The following is a 26,948-nucleotide window of genomic DNA, read 5'->3' on the forward strand; positions in this document are numbered from 1 at the left end:
TGCGCTCAAGTTTTAGAACTGGGGAAAGGCGTTGGCTATCTACCTTATCTATGCCCCTCATTATTTTATAGACCTCCATAAAATGAAATACACCATCGGAGATCCATTAGTATACACCTATCTCTTGCAGTGAACAGGGTAATTAGAAGTCAACACAGTCGTTGTTTACTTGCTAGCCAGGTTGTCTTTAAATAAGAATTCCTGAACATGCAAATAATATTTATTCTGTTGAAGCATTTACTGCCAGCCAGGCATTTGAGAGACCATCCTTTGGATTGTAGATTCTGGATAGTGAATTAATACTTGATTGTTAGCCTTGTTTATTAAATATTAGCAGGTATTAGCTTAGAAGCAAGCTTTGTTCATTAATAACATAACATATGAATTAGAACATAGAAAAACTACAGCTCAAACAGGCCTTTCAGCCTACAAGTTGCGCCGAACATGTCCCTACCTACTAGGCTTACCTATAACCCTCTATCTTACTAAGTCCTATGTGCTTATCCAAAAGTCTCTTAAAAGACCCTATCGAATTTGCTTCCACCACTACTGCTGGCAGCCGATTCCACGCACCCACCACCCTCTGAGTGAAAAACTTACCCCTGACATCTCCTCTGTACCTACTCCCCAGCACCCTAAACCTGTGTCCTCTTGTGGCAGCCATTTCAGCCCTGGGAAAAAGCCTCTGAGAATCCACTCGATCAATACCTCTCAACATCTTATACACCTCTGAGGTCACCTCTCATCCTTCATCTCTCTAAGGAGAAAAGACCAAGCTCTCTCAACCTATTCTCATAATCCAGGCAACAGCCTTGTAAATCTCCTGTGCACCCTTTCTATGGCTTCCACATCCTTCCTGTAATGAGGTGACCAGAACTGAGCACAGTACTCCAAGTGGGGTCTGACCAGGGTCTTACGCAGCTGCAGCATTATCTCCCAACTCCTAAACTCAATTCCTCCATTGATGAAGGCCTTCTTAACCACATCCTCTACCTGTGAAGCTGACTTGAGCGTCCTATGAACCCGGAACCCAAGATCCTTCTGATCTTCCACACTGCCAAGAGTCTTACCCTTAATGTTATATTCCGTCATCCTATTTGACCTGCCAAAATGAATCACCACACACTTATCTGGGTTGAAGTCCATCTGCCACTTCTCCGCCCAGTCTTGCATCCTATCAATGTTTCGTTGCAACTTCTGACAGCCGTCCACACTATTCACAATACCTCCAATCTTTGTGTTACTGGCAAACTTACCAACCTATCCCTCCACTTCCTCATCCAGGTCATTTATAAAAATCAGAAAGAACAAGGGTCCCAGAACAGATCCCTGGGGCACTCCACTGGTGACTGACCTCGATGCAGAGAAGACCCATCTACAACCACTCTTTGCCTTCTGTGGGCAAGCCAGTTCTGGATCCACATAGCAATGTCCCCTTGGATCCCATGCCCCCTCACTTTCTCAATAAGCCTTGCATGGGGTACCTTATCAAATGCCTTGCTGAAGTCCATATAAACTACATCTACTGCTCTTCCATTGTCAATGTGTTTAGTCACATCTTTAAAAAATTCAACCAGGCTCGTAAAGCACAAATCTGCCTTTGACAAAGCTGTGCTGACTAATTTTGATCATACTATACCTCTCCAAATGTTCATAAATCCTGCCTCTCAGGATCTTCTCCATCAATTTACCAACCTCTGAGGTTAGATGCACTGGTCGATTAATTTCCTGGGCTATCTCTTCTCCCGTTTTTGAATAAAGGAACCACATCTGCAATCCTCCAGAATCTCTCCAGTCTCCATTGATAACGCCAGAGGCTCTGCAACTTCTTCCCTCACCTCCCACAGTAACCTGGGGAACATCCCACCTGGTCCCGTCGACTTATCTAACTTGATGCTTTTCAAAAGCTCCAACACCTCCTCTTTCTTAATGTCAACATACTCGAGCTTTTCAGTCCGCTGCACTACAATCACCAAGATCCTTTTCCACTGTGAATACTGAAGTAAAGAATTGGGTCCAAGAGTAGGCCATTTGTCTCCTTGAACCTGCTTTGTTATTCAGTAAGATGATGACTGACCTGATTATGTCTGAACTCTGCATTTTGCCTATACCCTGATAACCTTTGACTGCCTTGTTAGTCAAGAATCAATCTACCTCTCCCTTAAAAATATTCAATGACTCTGCTGTCTGGGTAAGAGAGCTCCAATGCCTCATGACCATCTAAAAAAATTGTTCTCATTTCCCTAGTTCTAGCTTCTCCCACATGAGAAAACATTTGCCAAATTTTTGTTCAATTCCTTAAGCTATCTATATTCCTTTACAGACTCCCTATGTCCTCTTCAGGCCTACTTTCTTGCTTATCTTTGTACTATCAGCATATTTAGCAACCATACATTCAGTCCCTTCTTCCAAGTCATTGATATAATTGTAAATAGTTACAATTATATAACTATATATAATAGTTCTGAACGGACCCCTGTGACGCTTTACCCGTCACATCTTGCCAACCTGAAAATGACCCAATTATGTCTACTCTGTTAGTTAAACAATCTCCATTCTTGCTAATATTTCTTGCAAATAATTCTTGCCCACACCACAAGCTCTTGTTAGTTCTTATACAGTAACACTAGGTGGCAGTGTCAGAGATGTTTAATTCTTGAATGGCATCTTAAAATTGAAATGTCAAACTCAAGTCGTAGTGGAATATTTTGTAATCTAAGGCAGACATACTACAAGCTCACAGTATGAAACTTGGTACGACAGATCAAATAAACTGGAATTTGAGAATGTGTGAACCTTTCTTGCCATTAAGTTGCAACTAGGATGTAAAGAAAAAGTGGGCTTTGAAACAATTCTGTACTGAACAGGGTGCCAGTATTTTACAATGTTTCAATCTGTCCACTTAGGCTGATAGAATCAGTGGCAAAAGAGCACAGTTCATGGTATGGGCTGAAAATAATATCTCTGGTCTTCCTCATGCTTATTAGGGTGAAATGTTGACTTTATTTTAGTCCGGAAATCTGATAGTATGGCGATGATTGTGAAGTAAGGGAAAGATGGGGCTTATTGATGTTGGTTTGCATATGCAAGATGAATCCATGCAAATTATGTCACTGATGCAGCAAGTTAATGAGAAAGAGGGACTTGAGGCACCAGATATAGTTGTGTTCTGGCTGGAAGAGAAGCCATTGCGAGCAATGCATTGACTGTATTAGAGCAGAAAGAAAAAAAATCGTGTATTTATATAGTACTTTTCTTGATCACGTGAAGTCTCAAAGTGCTTTGTCGTAGTGAGATACTTTAAAAGAGGTGGGACTGTTGTAGTAGAGGAATTGCAGCAGCCACTTTATGCACAGCAAAATCGACCAGATAATGACCAGATTTTTTTTATGGTGTTGGTTGAGGGATAAATCATTAACACGTCCCTTACTCTTCAAATTAGTGCCCTTGGATCTTTTATATCCACCCAAAGGCAGCTGGGGCTTCAGTTCAATGTTCCGTCTAAAAGACAGAGGGAGCAACAGTGGAGTGTTAGCTGGGATTTTTATGTTCAAACCCTGTCGTGGAGCTTGAATTTAGAACCTTGTGACTCGGATATGAGTGAATGACCAGCTGAGCCACAACTAACACAAAGAAAGGAGAGAAATATGTATTTGTAGTCCCACGCAACTGAATGAAAGAGGGGTGATGGAAGAAGAGGGCATGGTCAATCATCTCAAGTACTGTTGAGAGATAAGGAATCTTAATGCATTTTTGTCACAGAGCATTAATTGTGAACTTGACCAGGCCACTCTTGTTGGTATGAACAAGGTAGGGAACAGACACAAGAAAGTAAGTTCAGAAGTAACAGCAGATGCAGGAGAAAATTATTTAGTGGGAATAAGGGAATCAAAAACAAAGGTGAGGGAAAAGTTGAGCATGTCAACAGTGGGAGAAATGTTTTATTATTCAAACATGGAATATGGGCATTGCTGGCTGGCCAGCATTTATTGCCTATCCCTAGTTGCCCTTTGGAGGGCAATTGAGAGTCAATCACATTGCTGTGGCTCTGGTGTCACATGAAGGCCAGACCAGGTAAGGACGACAGATTTCCTTCCCTAAAGGACATTAGTGAATCATATGGGTTTTTCTGACAATCTACTGGTATCATGGTTATTAGTAGATCCTTAACTCCAGTTTTTTTATTGAATTCAAATTCCACCATCTGCCATGGCAGGATTCAAACCTGGATCACCAGAAAATTAGCTGAGTTTCTGGATTAATCGTCTATCGATAATACCATTAGGCCATTGCCTCATCCTAGGTTGAAACAGTTGTGGTGCCAGTGGAAAGGTAGTGTGTGAATTCTGAAGGAGGTGGGGATAAGTTTTTTCCAAGGACAAAAATTAATGTACTATGATTGTAGAAGACAGGAGGAATTGATGGTAGTGAATGTGCAAAAGGCGTTGGTGTCACACGCTTGGAAATTGAGATGCAACATGAAATGGCGATATCAAGAGGATAGCCCTGGATGGAAGTTGAAATCAAATAATGACAGGAACCAGAGGGAGCAAATTGTACTCAATTTTGAAATCATTCAACACAAGGAATTCCTTGGTGGTAATGCTGATGAAAGGGAGAATGATGTTAATCCAATGAAGAAGAAGCTAGTGAGTTTAAGAGGACATAAGATTTCCTTTGTGGCAGGAAGAATGGAAGAATGCTAGATGCTTTGGAGGAAAGCTGCAGGAGGAGTCAGGAGAGGCTGAGATCTACTTGTCAACAAGAATTATGACCATTGTGGTTGCCTGAAAGGAATTTCATAAAATGGGCCGCCACGTGTTCCTGTCTGTCTGGAGTGACATAGTGAATAGCACTGTTGCCTCTCAGCGCCAGGGACCGGGGTTTGCTTCCTGCTTTGGGCTACTGTCCATGCAGAGTCTGCATGTTCTCCCCGTGTCTGCAAGGGTTTCCTCCTACAATCCGACCATGCTAAATTATCCCTCAGTGTAGCCAAACAGGTGCCGGAATGTGGCGACTAGGGGATTTTCACAGTAACTCCATTGCAGTGTTAATGTAAACCTACTTGTGACACCAATAAATAAACTAAAAAAAACTGTTAAACAGATTGGTGTCCAGGCTACAAATCCAGCAGATCATCTACAGTAATGCTGTGATGCCTTTTTTTGCAATGTAGAGTGTTATTTGAACGACTACTTTGAACGAGTACTGTGTGCAGTTTTGGGCGCCGCACCTGCGCAAGGATATTTTGGCCTTGGAGGGAGTGCAGAGGAGGTTTACTAGGCTGATACCGGAGTTGAGGGGGTTGAGCTATGAGGAGAGGCTGAATAAACTAGGCTTGTACTCGTTAGAGTTTAGAAGAATGAGGGGAGATCTCATTGAGACGTATAAGATGATGAATGGGATGGATAGGATAGAGGTGGAAAGACTCTTCCCGCTCAAAAAAGACAGTAGGACTAGGGGGCACAGCCTCAAGATAAAGGGGGGGCGGTTCAGAACGGAGTTGAGGAGGAACTTCTTCACTCAAAGGGTGGTGAATCTCTGGAATTCTCTGCCCGTTGAAGTGGTGGAGGCTGCCTCGCTAAATATTTTTAAGAAGCGGGTTGATGGGTTTTTGATAAGAGAGGGGATTAAGGGTTATGGGGAGAGGGCGGGAAAGTGGAACTGAGCCACGACAGATCAGCCATGATCTTATTGAATGGCGGGGCAGGCTCGAGGGGCCAGATGGCCTACTCCTGCTCCTATTTCTTATGTTCTTATTTCTTATGTTCTTATGACTACATCTAGCGAAGGTTACTGAAGGAGCAGATTGAGTGGGATAGATGTTGGGAATGGAAGATAAAATCATTGGGTTTATTCTTCATGTGAGGCAGTGACATTTGCCACATAAGAATAGTGAAATAGAGTGACGCCATATTGAAAAAAATGTTCAATGTTGAAATCTATCCTCAATGATCCAAAAAATGGGTCCGTATTACTTCGTGCCTGAAATTTACATGTTTGATTTGGTCCACAATGCACTTTTTTTTAGTTAACTAGGTAGATTACAAATGCAGAAACTCACCCCCATGTTTAAGTTTCCAATCTAAGTGACTGAGAAATCTGCAATAGATGTTTTTTCTTCGTGGTGCCCATGCTCCCTGTAGGACACCCTATATTGACCCAAGTCAATGGCTTTGGTGCAGATTGGCAGAGGCAAAATTGAAGAACACTCAAATGTGTGCAGGGGGACTGTGTAGATTTTGTAAAAAAAAAAGTTTCTCTACTTGCATTAATTTTCAGATCTTCAAAAGAAGGAATCAGTTTTCATATTGTGACTGACCATCAGATTCATCACTTCTATTGAATTTGCACTTTTAGATTTCACTCTAAATAATTACAGTGCATTTTTTTTATTCCAGATTTTCTTATCCCATTGTGATTTTACCATTTGAGAAGATATAGCCCATCTCTATGGAATTTAGGCAAGACGGTCATCGCAGGAAATTTAGGTAGGTGCAAAAATGTAGTGGCGCTTTTTTAAGCATGAAGAATTAATCAAAGTACAGTACAAAAATAAACCTCATTTGGAGATGTTCCATTTTCAGCATTTATTTCTAATAATCGACTGTGAAGAAACATTTACACCTCAAGTGCAAATGTTGTCATTTACCCATTGAGGAAGGAAAGAATAAGGAGATAATGAATTCATTGCTTACGTAATTGTTGACATACCAACTTTCCCTAGTTTAAAATGACTAAACACTAATTTGCTTGCAAATTAGTAAAATATTGTGGAAATGTTTACATGAATGACAGTATGAAATTTTACAATTGTTTATTATGCTTGAACTTATGAGCAATCTTGGAAAGGTGTAACTAAATGAGATAAAAGAACACATAACATTTTGTTTGCTTGAATGACTAATGCACGATTGGTACCTAATGTTTCTTCAGTGGTTTAAGTTGTTCTGCTTTAGCGTCATTCAATAAAAGGGGCTATACTCACATTTAGCGTTGTGTTTTGTTTTAAAATTGTTCCATGGTGGCTCTGACATACGGCCATATGATTTGACTGGTGCCATTTTGGACGGCCACTCCCTGACTCTGGAACCTGCTACTAGAACGTTGGCTCATGGCCCCTGCCACTCCTTGACTCTGCTTTTCACTGCTGACACTCTGTGCAGTGTCTGCCACTTTCTGAACCTGCCGCTTGCCACCCATTATCCAGTTCACAGCCTTTGTCACTCTCTGACTGTTCCTGTCACTACCTCTGTAGCTACCAGCTTGCTTCCTGCTCAGCTTCAGAGCTCGCCCTCACAGTGAGGGTTCCAGAGATTGAAGTGAGGAGCAGAAGTCTGGCAAGTGGAATAGTCTGCCGTAACCAGGAGGATCGGAACGATGGAGGCTGCAAACTGGAGGGTCAGCAGGCGGAGGGAGGCTCAGGAAGTGGCAGAAGATATGTGCCAGATATTAGTGAGAGGAAGAGTCTGCAGGGACTGAAATATGCAGCGAGTGTGAAGTTCAGCAAGCAGGTGTGGCTGCAAGCGAATGTTAAGTAGGAAGTTAGCAAATTTCTTTTCCATTTTAAAATTTATTTATTTTGAAGTTATTTCATAAGAGGTTAGTGGGCCAAATTAAAGCACATAGGATAGGGGTTAATGCATGGATCAAAAATTGGATGACAAACAGGAAATCGTGTGTGGGAATAAATGGGTCTTTACAAGTGACAGGCACTGATATCTTACTGCAGTTATACAGGGCATTGGTGAGACCACATCTGCAGTATTGCATGCCTCCCTACCTAAGAAAGTTGCCATAGAGGGAGTGCAGCAGAGGTTCACTACACTGATATCAGGATTGGCTGGACTGTCCAATGAGATTAGTTCGACTGGTCCTGGATTCAGTAGGGTTTGGAAGGCTGAGAGGGAGCATGGTGGTGCAGTGGCTAGTCCTGCTACTTCACAACACCCGGAACCCGGGCTCAATTCTGGCCTCAGGTCACTGTGTGGAGTTTGCGCATTCACCCTGTGTCTATGTGGGTTTCCTCCAGGTACTCCAGTTTCCTCCCACACTCCAAAAATATGTGGGTTCGGTTGATTGGCCATGCTAAAATGCCCCTTAGGGGGCTAGGGAGGGTAAATACATAGGATTCGGGGAATAGGGCATGGATGGGATTGTGTCGATGGAGGCTTGATGGGCTGAATGGCCTCCTTCTGCCCTGTGGGGATTCTAATATTTGATTAAATGTATGAAATTCTAACAGAGATGGAGAAACTAGATGCAGGGAGGATGTTTTCTCTGGCTGGGGAATCCAGAACCAAGGGATACAGTCTCAAGATATGACGTGTACCATTTGGACTAAAATGAGGAAAGATTTCTTCCTTCAAAGGGTAGTGAACCTGTGGAATTCTCTACTGCAAAAGGCTGTGGAGGCTAAATTGCTGAATGTATTCAAGAAAGATAGATTTTTAAAAAATTTTAATGATATCAAGGCGTATGGGAAGAAAACGGAAATATGACATTGAGTTTGAAGATAATCCATGATCATATTGAATGGCGGAGCAGGCTCAATGGAATGAATGGCCTACGCCTGCTCCTAGTTTCTGTGTCTATATACCAATGTAGGAATTTTATCATGAAAGGTATTTCAGCTTGCAGGTATAATGTTTTAATGTTTGTTTTCTGACACTTTTACATTGGTTTTGATGGGAAAGTCTGATTTGCCGTTATCAGGATTGCAACTGTAACTTTAAGTGAGGACTTATTATGCCATTAGATTTTTTTGAGCAGCCATGTACGTGCAGTATTTAACATAGGCCAAGCCCTGCGCAGTATTCAAAAGGCTGTCATATAATTGTGTATGTATTACACTCAATTGTGCAACTGCCTATTTCATGAAATGGGCAAACCATAAGCAGTTTGACTGTCCTTTTCATGAAATAGCCACTGTTGTGTAGAGTTTTAAAATCTTACTTTAAATTATTGCTCAAGCCTGTTGCAGTGTTCAAGCTTAACACCATTAATTTGTTCAATAACAACATGAACATTGTAAATTTGGGTAAGCAAGTTTGCCTACAATGACAGAGATGGTGGTTGGTAGAAAGTATAAAATGTAAAAAAAAGCTTCAAAAGGACCAGTTCACATCTGCCTATTCTACTTCAAAGCAGGTGATGGAAGATGTGGGACTCCATGTTGGAAGTGAAAATAACATGGGGTTGACTTCAAAGGCTCAAATGGCAAATGACACCAAACAGTTCATTGGTGACAAGTTCATCTCTCCTTTGTTGTACCCAGATGGAAATGTGATGGCTTTCATACCTCTTGTAGAGCCAGTACATAAGCATAAAAATTTTTACTAACTAGCATAACCTCTGTAGATACTGGAGATAGTTTTGACCATTAGACCTGTGCTATTTTGTGGTCTGCTGAATATGAACAGATTATTACTGTCCTCAAGCATGGAAAAAATTGGACAGAAACTCTCGAAAGAATTTGGATATAATACTGGATAATAGATAAAGACAGTAAACAGCAAGCAGATTATACGTTTGTGAATTAAATGTTACTTTTTTTCAAATGAAATGTGGCCATTTCATGAACTGGGCAAGTTTTCCAATGCCATTTCATGAACTGGGTGGTCAACCTGCTTGTTTCATGAATTGTGCTACCAAACAACACTGTTTGTTTCACCGTTGTTCAAAAAAATGGGTGCAAGGATAAACCCAGCAACTGCAAGCCAGCCAGTTTCATCTCTGTGGTGGAAAATTATTAGGAATGATAATCTGGTACAAAATTAAGCCACTTGGATAAGGGTGGTTCAATTAAGAAGGCCAGCAACTCTGCAACACCAGACAATGAAGACTCTGGACTCAAAAACGTAGTCTCATGAAAAGTTTAATTGCAATTTTTTCAGGAAATTTTGGAACAGATCTAAACTTAGAAAAAAAATTGACCTGGATTCTGCAGTGGTAATGATTGTGAAGCTGTCAGCACTCAACATAATTTCTCTACTGAAACTGACTGCAATCTTCAGAGTTTGGACATGAGCAGAATAATGTGAAAATTCAGAAGTTACTGTCAGTGAAGCCTTGCTGGCAGTATCGCGTCCCAAGAAAAAAGTAAAAAAATTGCTTCAAATTTCTGCCACAGCACTGTCAAGTGTTCACATATGTAATGCATTTATATGCATAAGGGACAGACACACTAATAATCTGAATGTACTCTGTCTTCATTTATGGTACAAGGGCACTTGAAGCAGTACACTGGCCTATTCTGACATTTCAGTAAGATTGTGACTAATCTTCAATCTCAGTTCACTTTACTGCGTGATCCCCAGAACCCTGAAATAGAAACAGAAAATGCTGGATAAACTAAGCAGTTTTGGCAGCATTATGGAGAGAAATCACAGTTACATTTTGAGTCCATATGATCCTTCCACAGAACTGAAAAGGGATAGAAATGTGATGCAGTGTGTACCTGGAGAAGGAGGTAGGACAGAATGGAAAGTCAGTGAAAGGTGGGAGCCAAGGAGAGTTTGACAATGATGTCATGGACATAGGGCAAAGGAGCTGTTAATGGTGCTATTTTGGAACTGAAGAGTGTTAAACCCTGGATTAGTTTAGAGTCCAAACATCAGTTGATCTTTGTCTTGAATGTCCTCAACAGCTGAGCATCCATTACCTTCTGGGTTGGACAATTACGAAGATGCTCAACCCTGTGTTAATATAATGTCATCAGATCCATCTGAAATAATGTTTTGTACTTGTTATGTTTTGCACATTAATCATTTTTGGAGTTGTATTTTAGCAGTAAACAGCTATTTATGAATCAACAACCACTAGTGATTACAGGTGCCAGACCAAAGAAAACTATGACTCCTGTGGAAGTTTTCTACACAAAATTGGAGCTTCATGTATGTTACAACATGGCCCATCAAAAAGTTCATGTATTAATATAAACTTTTGTCCCTTGCCTTCAAAGATTTGATGCATGTAGCATTGGGCTGAACCATGCTGTTAAATTGCTGTTTCCTGGCTGATGCAAAAGTAATCCATTGGTATCTTAGAGAAGGTATTATATTTTATAAGTTGAACTACAGTGACAGTATAATGGAAAAGTGCAACCACCCTTGACAGATGAAAATTTAGGAATAGGTTGTCCACTGGTCTCTGACTTTATGAGCTCTTAAATTGAACTTAGCTGGAACGTTTGTCAGCAGTAATGGAATTCTTAAACTAGATTTAAAATTTGTCACGATATTTAAAATAAGATTTCAGGCATAATGGTACATGTTTAAAAAACGTTGACCAGAATATTACCTTAAAACACACAATGTAACCATTTTTGTTAAAATAAAGCGCCCAATATGTTTGGGGATTGGAAAAAATTGTGGTGACGGAATCAGCAGAACTCGTACCGATTTTGTGTAAGAATATGCATGTTTTTTAAAAAAACAGAAAATGCTGGATATTTTCAGCAGATTATACAGCACCTGAGGGGAGAGAAGCAGAATTAGTATTTGAGGCCAATGGCTGTTTATCAGCTGGATGATCGATTTCAGATGCCAACGTCTGCTGTTTTGTGTTTTTCTATGCATGATTTTGTTACTTGCTTCTCATTAAATACCTTATTATTTTACCAACTTGCAAGAAAGACAATTTTTTTTTACATGTTACGTATGCAGTACCTGCTCAAGACTACTTCAAATTGTCCTAATTCCTGTATTGCCAATCATCTTTTTATCTGTGCTGCTACATTTTCTCTTTTATCATTTGCCTGCTTATTTCTAATGAGGCTCGTTTGAGACACCTTATTGCATATCTTGAACTGCTTGCAACCTTTTAATAACTCCTTGCTGCCTTCTCTTGATTAAACCATGCATTTCTAATTCTTTGTTAGTTTTATCTTGGAATTTAAGATTTTGCTCATAAATGGTATTAAACCACCTAGTCTATAGTTACCTAGTTTATCTGTTTTGGGCAAAGACTGCTAAATGGCTACTTGCCAGTCCAGTGGCATAGTTTACATATTAATGAAGATTAAAAATTGTAGCAAAGGAATTTTATCTTTTTGACAGCTTTCGACAGTTCACAATGTCTGGCATTACTTTGTCAATTTCTATTCTATAGTTGGAAGGGATGATTGCACATACTCCATTTGCCTGAAAATGAAATGGGATTATTAAAAGTTCTTAACATAACTTCTGTAGAATAACCTTGTCCAGAATAGTAGAATCAGAGGACACAGCATATGCCTGATGTGGCTACATTAAAAGCTAATCTGTAAAAATAGATATGTGGCCTACGTATAACTTTTTTAATACTATATAAATTGTCTATAATAGGTTGGGACAATTTTCCCTTGAGAAAGGATTATGAGGTGACATAATAGAGATCTTCAAAATTATGGAAAAATTTTATAGGATGATGTACAAATATTTCCACTTGTGGGGGATCCAACCCAAAAGCCCAGAAAGGTAAAATATTTGTTAATAAATGCAGTGAGGAATTCACAAAAAAACTCTTTAATTGGAGAGTTATGAGAACGTGGAACCTCCTATCATAGGGAGTAAATGAAGCAGATAGTTTTGAAAGGTAGATAAGTACATCAGGGACACTAGAAGAGTAGAAGGGAGAATAGAAGAAGAAAGATGAGTGATAGCTCATGTGGTGTATTGACATCGATCTGTTAAGCCGAATGTTCTGTTTCTGTGTTATAAATCTTTGTGTTATTTATGTAAATCAATGGACCAGGGTCAAAAGGGAGATGGTGGAAGTAGCGTTCATTCAAATGCATAATAAAAAATGTCAGCCTCGACTCAAGTCGTTCAACTACCACTCAGGTTTTGAGCTTGAAATCTAGACTGGTATTTCAGTGCAGTACTGAAGGAATGCTGCAACGTCAGAGAAGCTGTACTTAGGATGAGATATTTAAACAAAACCAAAGCCCCATTTGCCCCCTCAGGTAGATGTGAAAGATCCCATTACTCTATTTTGTAACAGTGGTAGGCTGAAGGGAAGTTTTCTTCTTTTTGTCTTGGCCAATGTTTATCCCTTGATCACCATCACTAACACAGATTATCTAATCATTTCCTCATTGCTGTTTGTGGAATTTAGTGTGCAAATTATGTGCCACATTTCCTCTGTTACAACAGTGACTACATGTACTTTATTCCGTACAGCACTTTAAGACTTATTGAGGTCATGAAAATCAGTAAATGAATAAAAGTTATTTCTTTTATGCAGTGTAAATGCATGTATGTTTATATCCTTTTAACAAAATTCTTTGATCAAACATTTGGCCATCTATCTTGATATTTCATTCTGTGGCTTGGCTTCATTAATGTTTTCATTGACTATGAACCTATAGGGGCGATTCTCCTAGAAAAGTTCTAAGTGCTGAATTTGTGGGAAAACTGATGTAAGTCACGATTGTTTTTTCAGTGCAACTTCACATTTGAATCTCCCACACTGTGCAATGCAGAGGTCACGATTGGGAATATCATTAAAAGCTCGGGGGGCGGTGGTGCGGGGGGTGATTGGGGGGGGGGGGGTGCGAAGCTATTCATGCCAGAGTCTGATAGTTCTGGTCCTCTGCGCATGTATTTGATAATAGACTCTCAAGCTTTCGTCAGGTCCCTTCGTCAGGTGAATAGAGAGTTCTGGCCTCAGACAGAGCATATAAAGCACAGACAGTCCAACACCGGCATACCCACATCCTCTGCGCATGTGCAGTGGTTCCAAGCTGTCAGCCTGCAGTTTGCTGGCCACCTCGATCGCTGACGAGCCCGGGCCCCTCGTGGCACACCCATGGTCTGATCGCAGTCCCCATGACCATTCCTGGGCCAGCCCTGATGCCCCGCCCTGGAACATCCTGATCTCCACCACGCCCCTCCACGGGAGGCAGGTACCGCACCACCCCCTGCAGAACCCCCAGGCTGAACGCCTCCCTGGCCCGCTAATCACATGAAAAAAACATGAAAATCAGATTTAAATCACTTACTTGCTGTTCCAGCCATTTTCCAGCATGGTCCTGACTGCATTGTATATCCGGCGCTTGGAGATGCATGCGCGAATCCCATGAATTAGCCTACACACAATTCTTCTGGCGGAATGGGAGAAGCACCCCCATAGTTCTCAAAATCTTCTATGACAGGAGATTTCCTCATCTCATGTTTGGGCCTACTGTGGACTGATTGATAATGGCTCATTGTCATGAATAGTCAATAGCCATGTTATAATTTACTATCTGTTACAATGGAGATGAACTGGAGAGAGCTTTTTTTAGCAAATTCTATGTTCCTATGACTGAATAACATAGTTGAATTTTTTGGAGAGTTGCTGAATGAAAGTAGTCTTGTTTGTATAGTACATTTCAATTTTTGGAAAAGCTTGTTTTCTGGATGCGGTACAGCAGATCATGTGATATTGGAGGGACGAGCCTGAGGTGGATAAGGAATTTGTTACATTCTCATAAGTGGGAGTTATTATTAATGGTTTTGCATGGCGAATCATTTTGCATTTCATATTAGAACCATTGCTCCACTATGTTAATGATTTTAAAGATGTTGAAGGAACTGTTATCTTTTCAGTAGATACAAAGATTTATTCTGGTGTTAAAATGCTAAATGGGAAAACAATTGGTTCAGTCAGATCTCGATGCAATGGGAGAATGAGCAGTGTATAACAGGTCATAACATTCATATCATGGAACAAAGTATCATCCTTTATTACTGTGAGCTGTGTTATGCTAATAGAATTAAGCCTTAGCTATGCAAGCGTATATCATATTTGAAATACCTGTTACCTTCAGCTAAATAACTTAAAATAATCACATTTCAGTTAGTCCTGTTGATTTCCAGCAAACACAGGAAAATCTCTCAATCATGAACCATCAAACAAACAAGTTGTTGAATTGTTCTTCAAATATATGTTTGTATTCTTTGGACTAGCCTCAGCTTAAGCACCTCCGTCTTGTTGCTTCTCTTGGTTTAAAATGTCTCCTCAAAACACCTTTTTTGACTGTGTTTTTGTAGTCATCTCTAACTCTTTTCATCGGTTTCCCCTCTGAAGCACTTACTGTTTCTGCATTAAAGGCACTTTATAAGCTATAAGTCATTGTTGCAAAACAGCACCTTTTGATTTCATTGTGTGCGTCATCATAGGAGTGTTTCAAGAAATCTTAATCACAGCTTGAACTGTTGTGGTACTATGTTCCTGACATAAACAGCTTTATGTTGGATATAAATGTTCTAATTTTGAGTAAAAGTGCATGGTTTGGACTATAAATTTAGATGTCCAGTGTTTATATAGCATTTAAAATGATACATATTATCTCTAGAAAACAGCTTTTACTGTTGGAGATATGAGGTTCCACCCACAATGAATAAGTCTGAAGGAGAGAATAATGTATTTGACAAACAGAAACTAAGTTCATGTTTCTGAACAGGTCCTGAACTATCTGATGTTTAAAGAAATCATGTAATTCTTCAGTTCTTGATTTGCAACGAATGCAGAGTTTGCTAATTAAAAAAAAAATTCATTTCTTATACTGAAATATACCTCCAGGCCTCTTGTCAATTTGTGTATTCTGTATGCTTATCATTTTATAAGGCAGGGCATGTATCCCAGAAGTTGTTTGATGATAGCACATTGACCTGCAACTTTTAGGCACCACCCAATTCCTTTATGACATCACTGTGAACTCCACTGCAAATATTCCACCTTTATGTATTAAGGAAGTTTGCATGAGCACTTTTATTTGTGAATAAAGCAGCTAAGCTACTCTGTTTCTTTGCTGCACTTTTAGGTGAAAAATGGATTTTTTGAAGCGAGTAGTACCTGCAGTTATATCTGGGGATATTGGGGCTACTGATTGTGACAGTGCCCCCAGGCTTTTAAAAATGAGACGTTTGAGTTTGCTTTCTATAGGAGAGACATTGGAAGAAATTGATGAAAAAAATTTAATGAATTCCAGAATTCAACCATGTGAATCGCAACAATCGAAAGGTATATCAGATTTGCACTTTATAATTTCAAAGGTCTACCATTGGTGGTTAAGTAGCCATTATGGTATTAGTATAATGTGCTCTTCTAAAATCTTAAGAATTAAAGATGATTATGTATGTTTGATGTGCTAATTGTAGAAACATTTGTAGAGTCGTTTATTCGCCATAACCTATTTTCCTGAAATCTTTCAACAATATAGCTAAACGGTAGACTTGAAATTTAGATTTAATTTTCTAACACCAAGAAGCATTGGAGGCGGATTTGCCATTCAAATGATCAGGATTGATCAAGGACAAATTCTCTAGCAATGCTTGCTCACTTAGAAAAGGAACTCAGAAATTTAGGGTTAAAAATTGAATTTGTTAATTTTCTACCTGAAATTTTGTGAACTGTCCGGGACACAGATTGAGAAACCTAAGCAAACTCTTAAAAACTTGATTTACCTGTATTACATGTAGGTGTATTTGAACTAATAATCTAAGTTAATTACTTTCATACAAATAGTCATGGGAGGGTATGTTTGCTTTTTCATCAGTATTAACTGTTTACGGTTTACAACAGGTGTTGATCAAGATATTTCATAAGTATAGCAGAAAACCTTTACTTTGCATGTAAATATAATCAGCAAGCAGCATGAATGTTATGTTTCTTGGCCTATTCTGAACAGCTCGTTGGTTGTCTTTTACTGAACAACTAAAAATGATCAAGCCTGGGAAAGCAAATCCGACTTTTAAAGATTTCAGTACTGGCCTGGTGGTGATAATACACCTTCAAAACTCTTTTTGTTAAGTCATTTTAAGAGATTTTTACGTTTGTCTGTGGTTAGTACCTGCGCAGTTGAATTCTTACTGACAGTTGATTCTAGCTCCCGGTTTTAGGATTTGCATTGAACATGTAGTTCCGATCCTGATTGATCCTCATGAATTTCTTTTTGCTGCTGCCTCTGCAAGGTGTGCACCTTGCTTCAAATTTAACTCTCCAACACATCAGATAGGTGCTCTGACATTGAGGATGTCCGGTTTCTGTATCCTGAAACCTTTAAGCTCACAGAAACAATACTCTCAAAGTAGATCAGGTGGAGCAGTCAGCATGATGTAGGATTACAGTCGTAACGATCTAAATTTCCATCTCTATAGTGGTGATTTGAGAAATCACTCAAATGGAGATTTGGGGAATTTTGACAATATCATGTTACTTGATCGTGTATTAGTTGTAATGTTGTTTGAACCTCAGGAACTCAGAATACATTTCCACCCCAAACAACAATAACTTGCTTTATCTATTACCTTTAATGCAGTAAGGTGCCCCAAGACAGTTCAATGGAGCAAGATCAGAGAAAATTTAAAACTGACACTCATGAGGCAATATTGAGAGTTGCCAAAATGCTTGAATAAAGAGGTGGGTTTAAGAAGCATCTTAAAGGACATGAGAGATGCAGAGATTTAGGGAGAAAATTTTGTATTAACTATTTCAGGACCTAGACACTTCAAGGGAGGCCAGCTGTGGTGGAGCAAAGGAGATTGGGGATGCACATGAAGCAAGAATTGGAAGAATGCAGAATTCTTGGATAGGACTGAAGGAGATTACAGGTGTGAGGCCATGCAGGGATTTGAACACAAGGATGCAAATTCTAAAATTGGCTCCTTCCTCAACAACAGCTCAATGTACATTATCAAGCGTGGGGTTTAGGAAGGGGGTGATTGGTGAATAGGAATTATAATAGGATCCCTACAACGCAGCAAGAGGCCATTCGGCCATTGAGCCTGCACCAACTCTACGAAGAGCATCTTAGCCAGGTCCACTTCCCTGCCCTATCCCTATAACCCTGTGTATTTTAACATAGTTAATTCACCTAACCTACACATCTTTGGACACTGCGGAGCAATTTGGCGTAGTCAATCCACAGATTCAAAAGGAATCTGTGCAGAGGTGATCTGGGTGGCCTTGTGCATGAGTCTCAAAGTGGGTATGCTGGTGCAGAATGTTATAAGGAAGGTAAATAGAATCATGGCATTTATTGCAAAGGGCCTAGTGTATAAAAGTAGAGAAATATTGTTATGATTGAATAAGGCTTGGTGAGACCACATTTGGAGTCTTCTGTTCAGTTTTGGTTACCTTCTTTGAGGAAAGATGGAAAATATGTGCAGGAGTAGGCAATTTGGCCCTTCTGGTCTACACCACGATTCAATACAACCATGGCTGATCATGCACTTTTAGCATCCCACTCCTACTTTCTCTCCATACTCCTTGATCCCTTTAGCCACAAGGGCCACATCCAGCTCCCTCTTGACTATATTTAATGAACTAGCCTCAACAGCTTTCTGTTTTGATTTGATTTATTATTGTCACATGTATTAGCATACAATGAAAAGTATTATTTCTTGTGTGGTATACAGACAAAGCATACTGTTCATAGAGAAGGAAATGAGAGAGTGCAGAATGTAGTGTTATAGCCACAGCTAGGGTGTTCTTGAGTGGGTTGGTATGTGACCTCAGACTTTTGAATCTTTTTTCTGACAAGAAGGTGAAAGAGAGAATGTCCGGGGTGCGTGGGATCCTTAATTAAGCTGGCTGCTTTTCTGAGGCAGCAGGAAGTGTAGACAGAGTCAATAGATGGGAGGCTGGTTTTTGTGATGGATTGGGCTACATTCATGACCTTTTGTAGTTCTGTGCAGTCTTGGGTAGAGCAGGAGGCATACCAAGCTGTAACACAACCAGAAAGAATGCTTTCTATGGTGCATCTGTAAAAGTTGGTGAGAGTCATTGCTGACATGTCAAATTTTCTTAATTTTCTGAGAAAGCAGAGGCATTGGTGGGCTTTCTTAACTATAATGTTGGCATGGGGGGCCAGGACAGGTTATTGGTAATCTAGACACCTAAAAACTTGATGTTCTCGACCCTTTCTACTTTGTCCCTGTTGATGTAGACAGGAGCATTTTCTTCTTTACGCTTTCTGAAGTTAACGACAATCTCTTTCATTTTCTTGACATTGAGGGAGAGATTATTGTTGCCACACCAGTTCCCCAGGTTCTCTATTTCATAATGCTTCGTCATTATTTGAAATCCAGTGGTGTCGTCAGCAAACTCAAAAATCGAATTGGAGGGGAATTTGACCACACAGTCGTCGGTGTAGGAAGAGTGTAGTAGGGGCCTGAGAACACAGCCTTGCAGGGCACTGCTGTTGAGGATGATCATGGAGGTGGTGTTGTTGCCTATACTTACTGATTGTGGCCTATGAGATAGGAAGGTCAGAATCTAGTCGCAGCAGGAGTGCCGAGGCCCAGGCCGTCAAGTTTGGAGATGACTTTGGTGGGAATAATGGTGTCGAAGACTGAGCTGTACTCAATAAATAGGAGTCTGACATAGGTGTCTTTGTTATCTAAATGTTCCAGAGTTGAGTGCAGGTCCAGGGGGATGGTGTCTGCTTGTGAACCTGTTGCAGCGGTAGGCAAACTGTAGTGCATCCAGGCAGAATGGGAGGCTGGAATTCATTCGTGCCATGACTAGCCTTTCGAAGCACTTCATAATGATGGATGTCAGAGTCACTGGCCGATAGTCATTAAGGCATGCTGTTTAATTTTTCTTAGGTACCGGGATGATGGTTGTCTTCTTGAAGCAGTTAAGGACTTCAGATTGTTGTAAAGAGAAGTTGGAGATGTCAGTGAATACCCCCACGCAGAATCAAAATGCTTATCTGGGTACCCCATCCAAGTCAATCGCTTTCTATGGGTTGACCTTTGAGAAAGATGCTCTGACATCTTCAATGTTGACCCCAGATACAGGTTCATCCAGGGCTTCCAGGGTGGAGGGCATGCTATTGCTGACGTCTTGCTCAAAACGGTTGTCGAATGCATTGAGCTCATCAGGGAGGGGTCTGTTAAAGCTGGCGATTTTATGTGCCTGCATCTTGTAGCCTGTTTGATTTACAGACTTGCCATGGTTGGGAGGAGTCGGTGTGGCTAGCCTGGGTTTCTAGCTTGTTTCGGTACTGTCTTTTGGCATCTTTGATGGATCTCCTTAGATTGTATCTGGCCTTCTTGTATAGGTCAGTGTCGCCTGATCTGAACAGCTCAGACCTGGACTTCAACAAGCAGTGGATATCCCTGTTCATCCATGGTTTCTGGTTGGGGTCAAGTCCCATGAAATCAAATCCTCATATGAATTGGTGAATTCAGGAAAGGGGTAGTAAGATTGCAGTGGGGGGAGGGGGATGTAAATTTTGGACGGTTTGGAAAACCATGTTCAAAACTACAGATGCTGTCACACCTGATATTTTGTTTCTGTGGAATGTCCTATTCCACTTTGCACAAGCCAATTTTAGCCAACATCTTTGTTACCACCGGTCCTAAAGCTTTCCATTCTTTAATGGCTCTGGTTTAAAATTCTTTGTTTATGTCCTTCTTGGCCTCAGCACCCCTCATCAGTGTACTTTTTTAAAGTCCTACCTTTTAAAGCTTTTTTTATTCCATTCTTAAAGTTACAAAGCCAATGCTCAGAGTGGACATGGCAGACCCAAATCCATCTTGAATGCTCCAAGCATCAAATTCAAATTCCACTTGAATCCGATTCATGGTCCTCATAAGAGAGATCAACAAAATCCAAGCTAACAAGATGAGGCATTACCCCTATCTTGTGCTTGATCCAACGCTAGATCTTAGCCAAAAGATCGGGTCTTACAAATGGCCCCTACTACCTCTCCCCACCACACCCCAAACTCTCCATTCCTGACTCTGGCCCTCTGAACTCAACCCTTCCTCTTCATGCTACCTGCCTTTCTTTTCCTACTTGCTTCTATGAAGTGCTTTGACATAACCTTCTATGACAAATGTGTATAAATGGAAGCTGATACAAAAACATTGTCTACAATGACAGCAATAGAACATAGAACATAGAACATTACAGCGCAGAACAGGCCCTTCGGCCCACGATGTTGCGCTGACCAGTTTAAAAAAAAACAACAACAATGACCCACTAACCTAAACCAATCCCTTTTCGTCCATAAACCTGTCCACAGACCTCTTAAACGCCCCCAAACTAGGCGCATTTACAACTGCAGCAGGCAGGGCATTCCAATCCCTCACCACCCTCTGGGTAAAGAACCTACCCCTGACATCTGTCCTATAACTACCCCCCCTTAGTTTAAAGCCATGCCCCCTCGTGCTAGATTTTTCCATCAGAGGAAAAAGGCTATCACTATCCACCCTGTCTAAACCTCTAATCATCTTATATGTTTCAATAAGATCCCCTCTTAGCCGCCTTCTTTCCAGCGAAAACAACCCCAAATCCCTCAGCCTCTCCTCATAGGATCTCCCCTCCATACCAGGCAACATCCTGGTAAACCTCCTCTGCACCCTCTCCAAAGCCTCCACATCCTTCCTGTAATGTGGGGATCAGAACTGCACACAATACTCCAAGTGCGGCCGCACCAGAGTTGTGTACAGTTGCAACATAACGCTACGACTCCTAAATTCAATCCCCCTACCAATAAACGCCAAGACACTGTATGCCTTCTTAACAACCTTATCTACTTGATTCCCAACTTTCAGGGATCTATGTACACATACACCTAGATCCCTCTGCTCCTCCACACTATTCAAAGTCTTCCCGTTAGCCCTATACTCAACACATCTGTTGTTCCTACCAAATGTCTTTCAAAAATGAGTATCAGGAGTCTGTTTGGAAGAAAGACCCTATACAGAAAATAATAAACCTGTCTTTTCAATTATGAATGAACAAATCAAAAAACTTGGGAGTAAAGTGCCAGAAAATATCAAATTTCTTACTGCAACTATTGTCAATGTTAGTTATTGATTCAGTTAGCAATTTCAGTATTCATGAACTTTGTTTATTTGATACATATAATCATTATTGCGAATGCAATCACAATGCATTGTTGACAGAATATTAGTGTGTTTTCTTTTATACTATATCTGCACTGGATTTAAAAAAAATCCTTTCTCTGTGATAAAAGTTCCATAAGGCGTTCTAGTAATGGATCCTCATATGACAGCAGGCTATTCAAAATGTAGACATTATAACAGATATTAATTCAGTCCTTTCTGGACATGTGCACTTACATTGACTAGGAATGGGAATTACTTGCTTTATTTCCATGCTTCCGAGGCTAATGACTGGAGAAACTGAAGATATTCCAGGTGACTGGGCTTGATGTGTATGGCTCAGTATCTCCCTGTGTGGAGCAATTATTGTTGATCTGTTGAGGAGCTGAATAGTCTTCAAAATTATCAATTTATACTTTGAAATATGCACAGCGCATTTAACATTTCTGTGATGTTGATAGGATTGTGATAGTATTTAGTCAGCTGCTCATATTATATTTTATGATTCTGCAACCTTAGTTTTGAAATCTGCTTCTAAATCTAAATTAATCACTTCAAGAATGTGACTTGTTGAATGCTAGCAAACTTGTATCAAAAGATAGTGCTGCTTTCATGTTATTCCACCAAACAAAGGGGAAATGTGTAACTTGCATAAAGTTTCCATGTCAAAGCACTATCTAATAACCAAGGTGGATAAAAATGCCCATTTGCTCATACTGTTGCACAGCCACTAAGCGATATAAACACAGAAGTGCTAGAAAGCAGTTCAGGTAACATCATAGTAAGTAAAAACAGATAGTGCTCATGGACAATGTTTTGATTTCAAATCCATCTCCTCCCCATTACTGTAATTTCTTCCACTCCAAATGCAGGGGCATTTTGTTAGCACTGCTTCCTCCCAGAGCCAGGGACCCGGTTTTGATCCCCAGCTCAGGTCTCTGTTTGTGTGGCATTTGTATATTCTCCCCATGTCTGTATGGGTTTCCTCTAGTGCTTCAGTTTTCCTCCCACAGTGCAAAAATGTGTGGGTTAGGTGGATTGGTGTCATGTGTTATGGGGACTAGTTAGAATAAATGCATGGACACTATCCCTATTTATGGGGATAGGGTCTGGTGGGATTGTGGTTGGTGCAGACTCGATGGTCCAAATGGCCTCCTTCTGCACTGTAGGATTCTATGTTTCTATGTCTGAGATCTCTTCAATTTTGGCCTCTTGTTTGTGCATCTCTTGTTGCACTATGGTAGCCCTGCCTTTAGCTGCTGAAGTCCTAAGGACTTGAACATCCTTCCTAAGTCTCTGCTTTCTCTCCTCCTGTATGGCATTCTTTAAAATCTGTCTCCTTGACAAAGCTTTTGGTCAGCTGTACAAATATCTGCTTATACAGCTAAGTTTGATAATGCTCCTGTGAATTGCCTTTGAATGTTTTTGCTATGTTAAAGTGGCCATGTAAATGCAAGCTGTTGTTTCAGCAGAACTGTTCCGATTTATGAACATTCTTGCTTTAATTACATACACTTGCATTAATGTCACAGGAAAAGAGCATCTTTGATGTTTTGAATACCACTGAAGGTTGTGTGGCTTTATTCATAATCCATATTTGGCAAGTTGGAATAAAAACAGAAAATGTTTGAAATACTCAGGTCATGCAGTATCTGGGGAAAAAGCAAATTAATGGGCAGAATTTTTTTATGGTCTCCCACTGGCATGTGTTTAAAAAAATAAGTAGGGAGAGGGATGTAAAATTCCTGGGTAGCCTTCCCATCATTTTCCTTCCCATCATTTTCCTTCCCACTTAGCTGATCTGTCCAAACTTTTAGGTGGAATGGGAGAAACCTATGGTGGCCTGTCCACTCTTGCTCCAACTGATAATTATCCACTTTAATGGCTGTATTCTGCCCATGACCTCATTCTGAAGTTGGTGGGAGGAGTTAAAGGGCAGGGAGGAATCCTAGGTCACCCTGCTTTGTCCTTGGGCATTGAGGGGTTGCCTTCCCCAATGGCTTCATTTCCAGAATGGGTTAATGTGTGCATTCCCCTGCCTTCATTCCTCACAACTGTGGGTGGCGGGGTTAGAAATCCTGCCATCCAAAAAATGCTGTCCAATGTTTTGGGTTGATTAATATCCTGATGGAAGATAGTTGACCTAAATTGTAACTGTTTCTCTCTCTAGAGATGCTGCCTAACCTGCTGAATATTTCCAGCATTTTCTGTTTATTTCAGATTTCCACTGTATTTGTGTTTGTGTGAATATGACTCTTCTTTCATTTTTTTTAGTTCAATTGACATGAGCTTTAACAAGTCAACAAATAAAAACAGAAAACTACAGCTTTTTCCTGAGAAAGTGAGGTGAATGAAACTGCCTTGCTGACAAACTTGCTTGGCCAAATACCAGGAAGTGCATATGTGGCTCAATAAAAGTTTCTCATTTAATTTTCTCATCTATTCCTCGGAGATCCATGACTTGTTGATTAGCTATTTTGCTACAATTGAGAGCACACACAAATCAGAAATTAAGTGTATATTTATTCACTTTGTAATATCACATCTTGACGCCAATAATGTATTTCCTCAACTTAGATCTATTAATCTGCCACCCAGTGTCACAGCATTACTAAAGCGAGTTTTCATTTTACTAACTACTTGTAATGGTAATTACCAGTTTGCACGAGGTTCTGCAGTCTCTCATTCAAAAATTATGTTGTTGCTGTGCGATCCCGTGCCTGCTATTGTGGGATTACAATATCTAACTGCAAGTCCTTTTTTGTTTAGGCATAATTAAAGGTAAGAGTGTGTTTTACTATCAAGTTCAGTAAAAACATATGTGGGAAATATTGAATTATTGATTAGAAGTGTTATTTGTGTACTCTGTATTGTGTCCATATAGTCTTGTAGGAACATTTGGATAGAAGTAAACCATTTAACACCTTAAGTTTAAGCTTTGAGTTTATTTATTAGTGTCACAAGTAGGCTTACATTAACACTGCAATGAAGTTGCTATGAAAATTCCCTCATCGCCACATTCTGGCACCTGATCAGGTACATGAAGGGAGAATTTAGCATGACCAATGCACCTAACCAGCATGTCTTTCGGACTGTGGGAGGAAACCGAACACCCGGAGGAAACCCATGCAGACATGGGGGGGATCATGCAGACTCTGCACAGGCAGTGACCCAAGCCAGGAATCGAACTTGGGTACCTGGTGCTGTGAGGCAGCAGTGCTAACCACTGTAGCACCATGCTGCCCTCTAGTCTGTTCTGTCATTCAGTCATGGCTGACTTGTGACCTAGCTCCATCTATCACCATGTGCTCTATATCCCTTCATACTTTTGGTTAACAAAAATCTATCTCAGTTTTAAAATTAACAATTGACCCAGCATTAATTGCTATTTATGGAAGAGAGTTCCAAAATTATGTGTAGAAATGTTTTTTAATTTCAACGTGCAAGGTCTGGCTTTAATTTTTATACTATGTCTCTCTAGTTCTCGATTTCCCTACTAGCGGAAATGCTTTCTTTCAATCTCTTGAATCTGTTCGTGTTAATACCTTGAAAACTTGGATAAAATTGCTTCTAAACATTTAAATTCTAGAAATAAAGCCCAAGTTAGTGTAATCTCTCCTTGTAATTTTCATTGGAGTTTGGGTATTATTCTGATAGGTCTATTTTGCACTCCATCCAGTTTATCCTCCTTGAGGTGCCCAAGAACAGCTCTCAGTACACTAGATAAGGTCTGATCAGAGTTTTTTATATTTGAAGCATGACTTCTCCCATCTTGTATTCCATATATGATGTCCAGCATTCTATTGGCCTTTTTTTGATTAATTTCTATTTGATTGTTAAATTTTAAATTGTATAATTGGACTTTCAGTGTCCTTGGACCTCCACTGGCAAAGTGGATGTCATCACTTTTTCCTACTTTAAAATATGTTTGTCACAGTTTTTCCTATTGTTTATTCTATTAATGTCTTTTTAGTTTTAAGCTTCCATTGATTTGCTTACTGTGCTGCCTATCTTTCTGTCATTGGCAAACTTGGATATGTGTTTTTAATCCCATTATCTAAGTAATTAGTAAATATAGTGAATAGTTGAGGCCCCAACAGAGCTTCAGGTGAAGCATGATCAGTCACATCCTGCCAAATAGACTCCCTGCCATTGTCCCTGCACTTTGTCTAATGCTACTCAGTTAGTTTCCTAATTAGGTTTATAATTTGCCTTCAATTCCAGGAATTTCAACTTCTGTGAACAATCTCTTCGAGAGTGACTTTTTCAAATGCTTTCTGAAAAAGTGTGTAAATAACATCTTTAAAAAAATCACTCCTTTAGCCACAAATTCAAATAATTCAATTGGGTTAATCAGTTGGGCATGGTCTCTTTACAAGTGCATGTTGGTCCTCTCTGATAGCTGAAAATTTTCAAGTGTTCAGTCACCCTAGCACCCACCTTGGGTAGAATATATTGGCCTTGGATTTACAGGAGTTAAACTCTGACTCCAAGGGTTAAATTAGAAGGAGATCTCACATAAACTAGTGTTAATTATAGACTCCAGTAACTTCCCAGACAACAGATGTTGGATTCCTTGCTTTGTTTTCTATCATGTTTCTTAAGTAGTGGAGTGAATGAATTGAACATACACAATCTTGAAAAACTTGGATGTTTTAATAAAGGGAAAAAGCACCAAGTGTTTTCAACTTTAAAAAGTGCCCATTTATACATCAGTTTTGATTGTGAACCAGAGTAATCGTGTGTACCTCACTCTTTCTCTGTTGCATAGCATTCTGCAGAGCTAAAAATAACTTCTATGTGTTTTGTTACATTTAGAATTCTGTCCATGTCAAGATAAACGTGTTTCATTGATACGTTTCTTCTGCAGAGAAATGAGTATGTTATTGGACTGATAGAGGATTCGATTAATTGTTCAAATCCCACAATGGCAATTTGTGAACTTTATTTCCAGTTGTTTTTAAAGTTTGGAAATAAAGGGTAGTTAAAAATGGTTGACAACACTGTGCCTTTAAGAAATGTATTTTGGTCATGTTTCTCGGCAGGATGTTTAAAGCAGCCTCTGGCATTTTGTCAGAATCATTTTGTTTGCTGCTGGTGTTCTCTATTGTTACTGAA

At 40.0% G+C, this 26,948-nt stretch overlaps 1 protein-coding gene across 2 annotated transcripts in view; it reads left to right on the forward strand.

Annotated features, from left to right (window-relative positions):
- Positions 1-26,948, forward strand: part of fryl (furry homolog, like) — a 474,495-nt gene that overhangs the window by 34,195 nt on the left and 413,352 nt on the right. For both annotated transcript variants that reach the window (XM_080187850.1, XM_080187842.1), the window contains one exon: positions 6,402-6,491. The gene's annotated coding sequence lies outside the window, so the exon portion shown is untranslated. The remainder of the gene's footprint in view (positions 1-6,401; positions 6,492-26,948) is intronic.

This window comes from Carcharhinus amblyrhynchos, chromosome 1 (genome assembly GCF_965287045.1).
Source record: "Carcharhinus amblyrhynchos chromosome 1, sCarAmb.v2.hapA, whole genome shotgun sequence".
Classification (NCBI taxonomy): Eukaryota; Metazoa; Chordata; class Chondrichthyes; order Carcharhiniformes; family Carcharhinidae; genus Carcharhinus; species Carcharhinus amblyrhynchos.